We start from the raw sequence: 670 nt of genomic DNA on the forward strand, positions 1-670 counted from the left end.
TTTCCTACTCGTACTGGATTTGAACTGCAAATCTCAGATCTCAGCCTCCTGAGAATTATAGGCATGAGCTCAAGTGATGGAATACTAGTCATGAGCAAGATTGCTGAATAAAGTTGCTGAGGGTTTTGCATACACACATACAAACATACACATATACACAGAGGCACATATATGTGCAAACACACCTGCACAAATGAAACAACTCTCAGAATATGGAGAAATGTTAGAAAACAATAGAAAATATATCCTGAGTAAGACTAGATCAAGTGATAAATATTAACATTAGAAAGTCCTCAAGTGAAATTTCTTCAAAGAAGTTTGAGAATATTACATACCTAGGGACCAAAGATAATAAGAAAGTCAAGTAATCATTATTAAAGTGATTGGATCCACGGAAGAATGAATCAAAGACCCCTGCAGGTGCATCTGAAAATGTTCATGTCCTGTGTCAAATGATAGAACCACTTTGAAAATAGTACATAAAGAGTGAAAAATCAGTCTAATGGATAAGATCATAGGAGAAGTTCAGAATTGCTAGTCGGTATCTAGATTAAATAAACCACCAAACTATGGCAGGGCAATTTGATACAAGCCTGAAATTCTAGCACTCAGACTAAGACAGGAGATTAGAGAGGGGGATTACATAGTGATACCTTCCCTGGACCAGGTA

This window comes from Dipodomys spectabilis, unplaced genomic scaffold (genome assembly GCF_019054845.1).
Source record: "Dipodomys spectabilis isolate Male_0828 unplaced genomic scaffold, ASM1905484v1 ptg000425l, whole genome shotgun sequence".
Classification (NCBI taxonomy): Eukaryota; Metazoa; Chordata; class Mammalia; order Rodentia; family Heteromyidae; genus Dipodomys; species Dipodomys spectabilis.